The sequence below is a fragment of the Myotis brandtii genome, unplaced genomic scaffold (genome assembly GCF_000412655.1).
Source record: "Myotis brandtii unplaced genomic scaffold, ASM41265v1 scaffold237, whole genome shotgun sequence".
Lineage (NCBI taxonomy): Eukaryota > Metazoa > Chordata > Mammalia > Chiroptera > Vespertilionidae > Myotis > Myotis brandtii.
The window spans coordinates 5,491,995-5,504,525 of record NW_005358943.1 but is presented as its reverse complement, the minus strand read 5'-3'; the positions used below and the strand labels follow the sequence as shown (position 1 = coordinate 5,504,525).

Sequence of the window (12,531 nt, the reverse complement as noted above, 5' to 3'; positions counted from 1 at the left end):
AATTAAAAGGCTTAAAACTGTAAAACTCTTAGAAGAAAACATAGGTAAATCTTCCTGATCTAATATTTGACAGTGGATTCTTAGATATGACACCAAAAGCCCAAGACATGAAAGAAAAAAATAGTTAAAAATTGGACTTCATTAAAATGAAATTATTTTGTGCTTCAAAAAACATTGTCAAGAAAGTAGAATGTAAACCCCTATGGAAAAAAATATTTGGAAATCATATATCTATTAAGAGACTTACATCTAGAATATATAAAAACTTACAACTCAATATTAAGAGACAAATAACCCAATTTAAAAATGGGCCAAGTAACTAAACAGACGTTTTTTTAAAGAAGATATACAAATGGCCACTAAATACATGAAAAAAATGTTCAACATCATGAGTCATCAGAGAAATGCAAATCAGAACCACAATGAGTTGTCATTTCATACCCACTAGGATTGTTAGAATAAAAAAGGCAGATATAACAAGTGTTGGTGAACATGTAGAGAAATCAGAACCTTTATTTACTGCTGGTAGGAATATAAAATGGGGCAATCACTTTAGAAAAACACTCAGGTAGTTCCTCAAATGGTTAAATATAGAGTTATCATATAACCCAACAATTTCACTCCTAGGTATGTACCAAAGAGAAATGAAAAAGTATGTTCATACACACAGCTGTGTATGAATATTTATGGCAGTATTACTCATAATAGAAAAAAGTTGAAAACAACCCAAATATCCATGAACTGATGAATGGATAAATGTGATACATCCACATAATGAAATTTAATGCATCTATAAAATGAATAAAGTACTGGTATATGCCACAACATAAATACACTTTGAAAACATTATGCTAGGTGAAGGAAGCCAGTCCCCAAAGACCATATATTATATGATTATATTTAAATAAAATGTCCAGAAGAGGCAAATCGATAGAAACTGAAAGTAGATTAGTAGTTGCTCAGGGTTGGGGATTATGGGACAATAGGGAGATAACTAAGAGATACGGGATTTCTTTTGAGGTGATGAAAATGTTCTAAAAGACTGTGGTGATGGTTACACATATATGTGAATATACTAAAATTGTACACTTTAATGGGTGGATTGCATGATACATGAAATGAACTATATTTCAAGAAACCTGTCATTTAAATAAAGATGTTGGGAGAAGCTGCAATGATCTGAATTCTTGATAGGGACTGTAGGATCCACTTCTAAGTTGCTACTGGCTGTTGTCAGGAGATCTCCATTCCTCATTGTGTGGGCTGCTAAATTAGTCAGTGTTATGCAGACAAATAGAATATATGGAGACACACAGATATATTGATTTTATTACAGGAATTGACTCATGCAGTTATGAAGCCCGAGGTAATTCCCTGGTCTGCTGTCTGCAAGCTGGAGAATCAGGGTAGCTGCTGGTATAATTTAGAGTCTGAAGCCTTAAGAATCTAAAGGTTAGTGGTGTGTGTAAGTGCCAGTTTAAACCCCAAAGTCCCGAAACCAAGAATGCCAATGTCCAAAGGCAGGAGAAGATAGATGCCTCAGCTCAAGCAGAGAGAGCAGATTTGCCTTTCCTCTACCTTTTTGTTCTTTTCGGACCCTCAGTGAGTTGGATGATGTCCACCTGTGTTGGTAAGGGCGATCTTCTCTATGCAGTCTATCGATTCAAATGCTTATCTATTCCAGAGACACTCTTACAGGCATACCCAGAAGGAATGTTTTACCAGCTATGTGGGCATCCCACAGAGCCTTGTCAAGTTAACATGAAATTAACCATCACAGCTGTTGAGTGTCTTCACCGATGGTAGCTGGCTTTTCCTAGAGAGAGTGACCCATGAGTAGAGTAAGGTGAAAGCTGCAACATGGGTCACATGGAGGTCACACTCCATCATTTCTGCAATATTCTATTGGCTGTACCTGTCAGCCCTATTCAATGTGGGAGTGGCTTCCAAAGGGCATGAACACCAGAGGGTAGAATCATTTGGAGTCCTCTTGGGAGTTGAACTATCAAATGAGGAAATGGGCATAAAACATTCTGTAAACTTTAACCTGCTATTTAAATATTAAATATTATAATTTTATTTTTGACCTGGATTAATTGTCCAAAGCTAATGACAGTTTGCTTATTAATGGTTCTTGCTTTAGTTGCTCAAAATTCTTATAGTGTCCTGGAATTCTGCAACTATCTGCAAAATAGAAGGTAACGTTTTTGAGACGATGTGTTCTTGTTGGCATTTAGCTGACAGGAGGAAACAGATGTAAGGGAGAATAAGCTGGTAGTTCTAGGATTTACTGGGATGAGAACGAAATGACCATTTTTAATTTAGCTCAATTCTCTAGCCCTGCTTTTCAATTCGGCCTTTGTTTCCTCACAGCTTTATTAGATGGTCTGAAAAGATGCAAAAAGCTAAGTTACAAAATTAACAAAGTCGAGGGAAAAGAAACCCAGGACTGAGACCCAAGAAGAAACACTGAGTCTCCCTGGGTGATTGTCCAGGGAAAGGCACTTTGCACGCCCACTTATGTGGAATCTGGTTCAGCTTCAGGCAGGCCCCAGAGTGCAGTCTCAGACAGGATGGAGAGGAGGGTGTGGTAGAACGGCAGCCAGATGGCTGCAAGCGGCCAGCTCCTCCCTCTGTGTTTGAATGGCTTCTGGAACACAACACTCCCCAGCCTCTAAGGCCCTTGACAAGAGCAAATTTCAGTCTGCCTTCTGATGTTCTTTGGTTATGATTCTATCACTGACAGCATGTAGAGTTTAGGCTCAGTGCAATTATAAAAAATACAATCCCAGGTTCTCCAGTTAAAAATCAGAATTTAATTATGTGGGTAATTTCTACCATTGGCCTGGATGTTTCCTTTTCTATCTCCAGAGGCTGTCTTAGGAGAAAGCTAGTCTCTTATACTTACTCTCTAGCTGTCTAAGAAATCTATTGTCTCACCTATCTAGATATCTATAATAATAAAAGAGTAATATGCTAATTAGACCGGACAGCTGAATGACCTTCCAGACATCATTCTGGACGTCCTTCTGGCCAAAGCCGCTGAGGCGGGGGCTGAGGCAGAGGCAGTTAGGGGTGATCCGGCAGGCAGACGAGTGATTAGGGGGCGACCAGGCAGGCAAGCAGAGTGGTTAGGGGCGATGAGGCAGGCAGGTGAGCAGTTAGGGGTGATGAGGCAGGCAGGCAGAGTGGTTAGGGGTGATCAGGCAGGCAAGGCAGAGTGGGTTAGGGGGAATGAGGCAGACAGGCAGGCGAGCGGTTAGGAACCAGCGGTCCCAGATTGAGAGAGGGATGTCTGACTGCTGGTTTAGACCTGATCCCACAGGAATCCCTGCAGGGTCGGGCCTAAACTGGCAGTCGGACATCACCTGAGGGGTCCCGGATTGCGAGAAGGTGCAGGCCGGGCTGAGGGGACCCTCCCCCTGTGCATGAATTTTGTGCACTGGGCCTCTAGTGTTTTATAATTTCATAAATATTAATAAACTAGAGGCCCAGTGCACAACATTCGTGCACAGGGGGGACAGGGGGTCCCTCAGTCTGGCCTGCACCCTTTAGCAGTCTGGGAGCCCTTGGGGATATCCAACCATGGGGAGAGGGCCTAAGCCACAGATGGACATCCTTAGTGCTGCCATGGAGGCGGGAGAGGCTCCCACCACTACTGCTGTGCTTGCCAGCATCAGCCCGGTTTGTGGCTGAGTGGTGCTCCCCCTGTGGGAGCGCACTGACCACCAGGTAGCAGCTCCTGTGTTGAACGTCTGCTCCTGGTGGTCAGTGTGCGTCACAGCAACCGGTTGTTCCACTGTTTAGTCAATTTGCATATTAACCCTTTATTATATAAGATATCTGTGTTAGACATTTCCAGAATGTTCAGGTATCTTATCTCATTGATTCATCAGTGTGACCCCATGACATACATCATGTTACCATCATTTGAAGGCTGAGAAAACAAGAGACAGGAAAGGTTGAACAATTCCTTCAGTAGCATGCAACTAGTAACTGGCTCCTCAATCCTGTTTCTCTGGGCTTTCTCCTGACCCCCTTTCTTCTCCTGTCTTCAGCCCCAGATACTAGGGTTTCCCTGAACCCACAGCACTACTGTTCTCTCTTGGGGAAAAGAGAATGACTTGCTAAAGTGACCCACCTACATGACGCTTTATACATTCTTAAACATCTGTTCTGGTTTGCGTCATTCCTAGGAGCCCCAATAGAGCCTATTGAGAAGTTAATGAGAGGACAGAGGGAATCCTGGAAATGGCCAGAGACCTCTTATAGATGAGCTGTCAATAACTCAAGATTAAGGGCAGCTCTGCCAGCCCCAGATAAATTTTGAAATCATTCCTACTGCCTGAGGCTCCTCCAACTTGGTCTTGCTCAGAGGGGTCCTGGAATTGGTTTGGGCTCCATCCTTGTTTGGATTCCTAGCTTGTGATGGGGTTAAAAACTGGACCAACCTCTGTGGGCATGTGGTGGTGGGAGGGAGCACATGGTTCTGCCTTGTGCAGAGATCTAACTCGCTGGTTATCTTGTGATACTCCTTAGCACCTAGCACAATTTAGCACAGAGCAAGTACTCAATAAATGTTTTTTTAATTTAATCAAATGGTCACCAATATTTTGTCTCCCTCCCACCTTCCAGGAAACCTATTCTACAAATGAAATACACTTCACTGAAGTTCCTCCCTTTGTGCCTCCCTTCCTCCCCACCCCCTTTTTTCTTTTCTTTCTTACCTCCTTCTATACATTCGTGTATATAGACTGCTACCATTTGAGAGTACCTTCTAGTCTCTGCTGTCCTACACAGAGAAGGGCGGAATATAAACAAATAACGAGCCTCCCCCAAATAAATCTCACTTGATCTGTTTTTCATCACTTCTACCCACAATGCATATCAAATGTAAATTATCATTAATTGATTCCACCCCAAATCCAACTGTTTATTCTATTTTATTTTTCACTTCCTGCATTAAGAAGCTATTATCCATAGTCCTCCACTCCCATCCCTGGGGAGAGAAGAAAACAACCCTGTTGTTTTCTGTGGGTGGCCTGTGAGGGTTCTTGAGCAGATGTTCAGGGAGTTAGATTTCAGCATCTGTACATTAGTGTCTGGATCACTTTGGGAAGCTGTTAGTATTCAATCAGCTACTACTTGAGTACCCACCCACAACCACCTCTATTACTTTTTTCCTTTCTGTTCAACTCTATATTATTTAAATGAACTCTTCTGCTTTCTGAATGTACAAATGTCTTAACAGTAATGAGTACCAGTTGCCTAATAATATACAGCAACAATTTCAAAATTATTTAGCTCATACATATATTAACAATTCTTTTCTCAGTGACTTACGGACATTAGGAAGCCTCAAGAAAATGGTACACAGTCTCTTGACCAAGCTCCATATTTTCTTTGAACAAGTTACCCAAAGCTTTTCAAATACAGAATGCAAAAGAGAAGCCTAACAATTTCAGTGTATATCCTCTTTGAAAGGAAACAACATGGAAGTGATGCAAAGTAAGTTCTCCAGCTCATTTAGGAGAAATAGCCCTTTATGGCCAAATGGTGGAGAAATCAAATCACTGGGTTGAAAACAGAACTTGTGATGTGATACTTATATTCAGGGAGTAAATATTTAAGAGTTTAAATTTAGCAACTCGATTGAAAGTGACAATATATTTATATGTTCTAAAATGTATGATTCTAAAGGACAAAAAAAGAGGAACTTGTAGGAGAAAAAGAATGAAAATCAACTAAGTGAATTCCAATAACTCAAAGAATTCCCTGGGAAGGTTTTTTTTGTGTGTTTTTTATTTTTTATTTTTTTTTAGACAAAGAAGTCTAAGAAAATTACTTGTTTCATAATAACAAGAAAAAATGATCTTGATCCATGAGAAAGCAGGGAAGGATAGAAAGAAATTAACTTGGCTGGGCCAGGTTCCTTTAAAATGATCTCAGAAGTGGAAGTTCACCAGGCTACCTGTGAAAAGGATGGAAAAAGTGGAAATAATTTGCTGAGAAAATCAGAAAAGCTAAAGCAGGAAATGAAATGCAACTAGCAAAGGACATCATGAGAAGTAGGAAAAAAATGTATTATTTAAATACCTAAGCCATAAGTGAGAGATATAGAAAAATATTACCCTTAATAAGTGAAAAAAGAAAGCTAAAAATATGGGATACTTAAGTGCCAAAGTTAAAAAAGTTTAAATTATGAAAGCAATTTCTCACATCAAATCCCTCTACTATTTATACATAACCATTTTGTGTATATTTTGAAAAACACTTTGATACATTTTCTTCTAGACCTGAGCTATATAATGCTTAAAATGTGGTTAGCTCAAATCGAGATCTACTCTGTGTCAAATATACACTTGGATTTTGGAGATTTAATAAAAAAAATCCCATTGATAATTTTTATATTGATTGCATCTTGAGATGATTATATTTTGGATAATTGTGTTAAATACAACATATTATTCAATTAATTTCACATAAATTACACAACTGAGCCACATTATGTTTCTATTGGACATTACCTTTCTACATTTAATTTTCTATGCATAATAATCAGGAAATCTTTGTTAACCAAGAATTATCTAAAGTTAATTAATGAAAATGGGAATCAAAGTTCATAAGTGGTGTTAAATTAACTAAACAAGGAGGCCATGAGACTGAGGTGGCTCTAATACCATGGCAGCCTACGAAAGCAAACCAAAATCTAAGCCTATAAATGCCTCAAGGTTAGAAATCAAAACACTAAGGACAGCTAATCACAGACAGTCAACTAGGCTTTAAGCTATAGCCAATTAAATAATTTCCTTGCTTTGCTTCTGTAGCTTCTATCTATAGAAGTCTTTCCCCTGACTCCTATCCCTGGGGTGCTTCCGACTACTTCAAGTTTGGCGCTGCTTGACTCGAATCAATTGTAGCTCAAATACACTCTTAAAAATTTTAATATGCCTCAGTTTGCCTTTTAACAGTCTTTTAAAAGATTAATTTTAATCTTGATAATGTAATAAAATACATAAATAATTTTTTTATAAGCCTTTTAAATACAATTTAGGTTATACTTGCAATTATACACCAATTCTTAAAAGAAAATATCAATCAAAATGATGGGAAAAGGGGTCAGGAGGTACTTAAAAAATGTAGTTTAATACTACATCACTTCACACTGGATTACTTTGTAACAGAATCATAAAGCAGTCCAGTTTTGTAAAAACGTTTGAAGAGCTCATCAATTTCCTCAATAGCCTCTCAGAATACGTTACTAGTCAGATCATTCTCTTTTGTATGGCCCATCTTGTCATCCACGTTAACTTTCTCTTCAATTTTTTATTGATCTAACTCTCCAGATCCTTATTTTCTAGAGGCCTTGAATGTAATTTGTGCAGCTCTCTAAACTCCCTCTCAACTCATTAAATTTTGCAACTCTGGAGACTTAGATAATAAATATGTGGATAATGAGGACCCCTGTGTACATTTCCATAGCTGGGTAACAATATAAAACACATCAATACCCTATATTGCCACTTAATCCTACATCGCAGTTATTTTCTAAAAGCTTTAAAAATTCTTTATAAACATCATTGTAAATGAATGACTATGTGGAAGTCTATCCATCTCACAGATAAATTATAATTTACACTTTATTGACTCATTCCCTTATTTTGGATGTTTATGTGTGTGTATTTCTATTGTAAACAATGCAACAAATAACATCTCTGAACACAAATTTTTATTACATTCCTGTTTGGTTTCTGATAGATACCTAGAAGTATAATTACAACGCAAAAAATTATGGACATTTTTTTGCTTAATCTGCCAAATAGTTTTCTCTGAATATTAGTAGTAATTTATACTCTTTCCAGCAGCATATGAGTGTTCATAGAATCATACTCTTGCCAACATTACTACCAAGAAAAATATGTTAAGCTAACAGTGAATAATAAGTATTCAGTGTTTTCTATGTGACAATTACTCTTTTAGATACTTTATAAATGTACTCGAATTTAACTTCCCAATAACCCTATACATACAAAGGTTTTATCCATTTATAGATATCTGAGGCTTTGAGAATTAACTGATGTGTTCTAAACCAAGACTTTCTAGCTCTAAAGCCCAGGCTATTGTAATGTGTAAGTGGCAAGTATCATGGTTGCTGAGCACATGGAGAGCCATTATAAGTTAGGATGATCAGGATATTTCTGGTTTCCAGAAAACAATGTATTTAAATGATCCCTTCAGTGGTGGGTAGTCATGAGGTAGAGAGGAATAATAGATGGTAATTAAAGCAGGGATGAGGGAGGTGAACAAAAGCACAGAGTCAGGAAAGCACAGAGTCAAAAAGTAGACCAGTTGGCTGTAATGTACAAGTTTTGTAAGCTGGTCTTGGGAAGTAAAACTAGATAGGTTGGAAGATTATCTTATGAAAACTCTTGTGATGACATGCAGCACAGACTGGAGTAGGGCAATCCAGGATCTCAGGCAGGAGACCACTGCTGTGTTAAAGTGACTAGTAGTAAATTCTTTATTTGCTCCCAATCAATCTTAGGATGGAGTCCAAGCAAATAACTTACCCTGGTTGACCCGGCTTGACATGTCTTTCCCTTCTTTCTTCTCTAGCCTCATTTTACCCCTTGCCCTCTCAGCTCCAGCCTCACTGAGTTCTCAGTTTCTTGAACTTACTATGTTTCTTCTAACCAAGAGTCTTTGAATAAATTATTTTGTCAGTAACTTTCTTTCTTCTATCAGCATGCCATGTCCATTTTTCTAGTCAACTTCTATACTTATACTTATTGCTTCAACCCGAAGTGTGTTCTTTTTCGGAATACTCATTTCAATTTGTAGTTATACTAGTATACTCATTAGTATTATCTTGGGCACCTTATATACTTTATAAAGTCTATTGCTGGAAGACAGGCAGTCTGAATCTGTTTTTGCTTACCTAGCTCTAACACAAAGCCTGGTGCAGAATAGGCACTCAATACACATTTGTTAAATGAATGATTAAAAGAATAAATTATCTGAACTCATGAGCATTAAGTCAATAGGGATAAAATGAGTAAGAAGGAAAGGAGATTGAAAAGGTTTTAGAAAGAACTGACTAGACTTGGTGGTTGACAACATATGGGGATGAGAGAAGTAGAGGGATTAGTAATGGTTTTTAAGTCTAGCCCCTAAGTGACTAGTAAAGAGAGAAGTTGAATTGCTAACAGAAATGCAGAAGCCAGAGAGATGATGCATTTAATTTTAGATATATCAAATCACCATGAAGACCCTGAGGAAGACAACATCTAATAGGCATTTTGGGGTAGGAGTAGTCATATATAGAGATATAGATGTTGGATACATTTTCAAAATGAAATTAACAAGGGAAAGAAAATAAATAGAAGAGCAGAGTCCCCAGGAACTGAATCTTGACAAATGTCTACATTAAGAACACAGAAAAGAGTTGACAAAGAGGACATGGGAGCAGGCAGAAAAACAGACATATGAGGGTGTGTGCTGCCACAGATACCGTGGAAGAGCCAACTCCACTGAAACACGAATGCTGGAGAGGAAGAATGAGCAGAGAAAACTAGTCATTGATCTTTAGACATTTCCTTGATGACCTTTGGAAGTAAAGTTTCTAGAAAGAATGAGGTGGTGAAAAACACTGTTTTCAGGAAAAGAGACTGCTTGTATAGATACTGATTTAAGAAGTGTGACAAGGGAAAGAACATAAAAATAGGATTGTAAATAGTGAAACAAATGTTAAGGAACATTTTCCAAATGATTAGAAGTCTCCACGTGCTCATAGACAGAGGAAAAAACATCTGTGGAGAGAAGTGGAAGGTGCTGCTGGATAGAGGCAGCCGTGCTTACCCAAGGAGGAGGGCTCGGGAAGAAGTGATGAAATAGTTGGCGAGGCTGGTTACCTTGAGTAAAAGAGGATACTCTTTCTGGAAGGAACAAAGTCTTTTGAGTTGGAGAAGGAAGGTCAGGCATTCATCTTAGTCAGATAGGAGATTAATCATTGTTTGTCAAGACTGCTAAAGCTATTGGACTGGGAAGGGAAAACAGTGCTTGAAAGACATGGGGTAATAGTGAATTACTCTAGGTGTTCACATCCCCAATATTCTCTACTTGTACGAGCTCAGACTGGGGAAAAAAATGAGTTGTTGCCCTAAAGCAAGTTGTCTGTCTGCCAGGCCAGTAGTGATAAGCCTCTTTAAAATGCTCCAGAAACCATGAGAACCAAAAACAGAAAAAAAAAGAAAGAAAGAAAAAAAAAGAAGAAGAAAAAAGGCAGCTTTGGGGGCTGACCTGGACCAACCGTAGCAGTGCATTCTGGGATGGTACTCACAGCTGGCCCTAGCCACAGAGTGCCCTAGCCGTGGCCCCTCTGAGGACTGTGGGAAGAGGCTCTTTCCTGTGTACACAGGTGGAGAACACCACATTTCTAACCTCTAGCCCTGCCTCTGGCCCAGCCCAGCTGCCAACACCCTTCCTTTGGGCTGTGAACTCTACTACATGGTCAAGCATAGGGCAGCTTGGAGGCAGTCATGAACATCCCTTACATTTCCTCTCAACAATTCCAAAAGGGCTTTCCCAAAATATGATCTAATTTTGTTCTCATGGTACCATGGCATTACTGTCCCCAATTTAAAGATGCCAATCATTAAATGTCTTGAGTGAGGCCATGACACTAATGCAAATCTTGGCCTTTTAATTTGAAAACCCCAACTCTTTCAACCATCCACATTTTTTATAATTGTCTGATCCATTTTGGTGTTGAAGAGGTGGGTTCTGGGAATTGGGAGGGAAGAATGGGGGGAAAAGTAGATGACAAACCTGGATGGAAACATACCTGTATTTGCCATGCAGCCTGAGCTTACGGATAGTCACCTCCTGTGGGTCAGGAAGCCAGTCCCAGTTCTGCTAAAGGAATTGATGGTGCCTATAAATTTAAAATATTTTGATGGAAATCAAAGTCTTAGTGAGTTCTTAGAAGCAGTAGAGCAGACATTCACATGTGTGTGTGTGCGTGTGTGTGGTGATGTTGGTGATTGGGACACAGACAGGAGGGAGAAATGTCTAAAACTATACTTGTCAATCTTAGACAAACCCCATTACTTGAAACACAAAAAGGAAATGGCCTATTTCCCCCTCCTTCGGTGGATGTGTGCTGGTCCCCTCCCAGGTGAAGGGCACTGACCAGCTGTATGACCCTGGGCGAGTCGCTTCATCTCTCTGGGCTCGGGCTTCCTTTCCTGGAAGACGATGAGGTTGCTAGGTGATTCCTAAGGTCTGACTAAACTTAGTTTCTGGGAGAATGGAAATCATTGCAGCAGGAAGAGACGTTTATTTGTGTGAACTTCCTGTTCAAGGCCTTTTCTGATTTCCCGCAGGGGCAGTGAAACCATTAATGGATCTATGAACAACATCGTTTTCTCGGAGGTGTGTTTTGCCCTGGTGCTATTTGCAAAACTGACTGACTGACTAACCAATTAACCAACTAACTACCCAACTATTCATGTAACTGACTAACTGACTGACACATACCTGAACAGCAGCCAGAGAGCAGGGAAGAAGCCACTGCAAACGTCCTCTTCTGTGAAAAATCAGTGAAGGATGGCTAACATAGGGAGTGGTGCTGGGATTTCCCTCGGGGATCCTGGGTCAGCAGTCTCTGGCAGACCCCAGATGTGAACATGATAACTTACAGGGCCAGCAAGTGGTCTTACAGCCAGGCCATTGTGCCTTGGAAGTGAATCACGGACAAGAATTTTCTCTAAAGCTCGAGTGGCAGGAAGGAAGCCCCGGGATGATTTCTGACACAAACCTGTAACTGCCTGGTGCTCCTCAGCTTGCAGGGCACGGTGACTTCGGTTTCATGTGGCCGTGCCAAGTGTGGAGGGGCCCCTGTGCACTTTCAGTCACGTGCCCTGGTGACTCAGGCCCTTTCTGGTTCATGCTTGTTGGAGTATGGGAACCAGGGAGGAAAGGTGAGAAAAACTTCTGCAGGAGCTCTCTGGGAGGGCCTGGGGTTGAGTAATAGTTTGTCATTATCCGGGTTGCCCTGAACCCTTTTTTATGTGTGCACAATAAAGTTATCTTACAGCTGCAGAACTGCCATTTTCAGAGGAGGTTTCCAGAGCTCATGTATTCCATCTTCTGTCTCCAACAGGAGTAAGCTAAAACCATCTGAGGGGGAAAAAAAATCTACATTTCACCACTTCCTTTAATGAAAGAGTTTGGTATTTAACTCCCTCATTGCCAGAAACATTTTTCGTGCCGTCTAACCTGAGTCCACCCTGCCACGTTTCATCACGACTCCTCTTTCTCTGGGAGACAGAGTAGAAAATTCATTCCATGACAGTAGGAATGTCTGAGTAACCTCAAGAGAAGATGCTTGTTCCAACTTTATTTTCTCTTCCTGGACAATCTACCGCCCTCTGTTCTTTCAACTGGATTTCCAAGGTGTCTCCCTTTAGAAAGTGTTTGCTGTTGAACCCCTCCTTTCCACGAAGAGACCAGAACATACCAGCTCAGAGT

General features: G+C 40.0%; 1 long non-coding RNA gene across 1 annotated transcript; it reads right to left on the bottom strand.

The window, feature by feature from the left end:
* Positions 1-5,802: 5,802 nt before the first annotated feature.
* On the bottom strand, positions 5,803-11,878 carry LOC106726183. Its single transcript, XR_001362203.1, has 4 exons — positions 11,819-11,878; positions 10,844-10,933; positions 9,859-9,935; positions 5,803-5,971 (listed from the first exon to the last, which is right to left on the bottom strand). It is a non-coding gene; the product is annotated as an uncharacterized LOC106726183 (long non-coding RNA).
* Between the last annotated feature and the right edge of the window lie 653 nt (positions 11,879-12,531).